Source organism: Egretta garzetta, unplaced genomic scaffold, assembly GCF_000687185.1.
Source record: "Egretta garzetta isolate BGI_Z169 unplaced genomic scaffold, ASM68718v1 scaffold21, whole genome shotgun sequence".
NCBI lineage: Eukaryota > Metazoa > Chordata > Aves > Pelecaniformes > Ardeidae > Egretta > Egretta garzetta.
Genome location: NW_009258668.1, coordinates 1,793,376 through 1,794,333, shown reverse-complemented (window position 1 = coordinate 1,794,333; position 958 = coordinate 1,793,376).

Here is a 958-nt window from a genome sequence, read left to right as displayed (position 1 = left end):
CCCACGGCTCCGCTGCAGGATCCCGGGGGGTTTTAAGCCTGGTTTCCTAGGCTTACGCAACCCGCTGGGCGCCTGTGCATCCGGCTGCGAGGCTTTTGTGTTTCCCTTGCTCCTCCCCATAAGTATTTTGACCCTGCAGACCAATTTCAGAGTCGCCTTAAAAAAGGGAGAGAGGGCTTAAACATTATTACATCCCCAGCATTTTCGCCCCCCCCCCCAAAAAAAAAGCAGCAAAATAAGCCCACACAATTGTGCGAGAGCTGATTGCGGTGTGGGTTGAACTCCTTATTAGCCACCGGAGAATCCACAAGCCACCGCCCTTGGGGACCACTGGCTCCCCACCGCTCTGGGGCTGAGCTCCAGCCTCTACTGAGGGCTGATGAGGTTTAAGCGAGGGTTTTGGTTTTGCTGGTGCCGCAGATGATGTGTCAGCACCCCGGATCCCCCCCGTGCGATGGCTCTTGGGGCAGAGGGGTGTCCCCGCTTGTGTGCGTCCCCCCCAGAGTAAGTGGGGGGCACGGGAGGGTGGGTGTGCCGAGCCACCACGGGTGCTGGCGTGAGCGGAAGGGCTGGGTGCCACGAGGCGCAGCGTGGTCCCCACATTGCAGTGACACAACGAGACCCCCCGGAGGAGATGCTGACCCTGCAGGCCCCAGGATGGCGGGGAGCCAGGGTGCCATGTGCCCAGGGTGGGGGACAGTGGGGTGACAATGGTAACATGACCTTCACACATGGGGCACCCCAGGTGATGTGCCATTGTTTTTTTGGGGGATGCTGAGGTGCTGCAGGGCCACATCCCCAGAGGTGCAGGATGGTGAGGAGCTGGGGTGATGCCAGCTGGGGTGCGGGATGGTGAGGAGCTGGGGTGATACCAGCTGGGGTGCAGGATGGTGAGGAGCTGGGGCGATGGCACCCTGGGGTGCAGGATGGTGAGGAGCTGGGGCGATGGCAGCCGGGG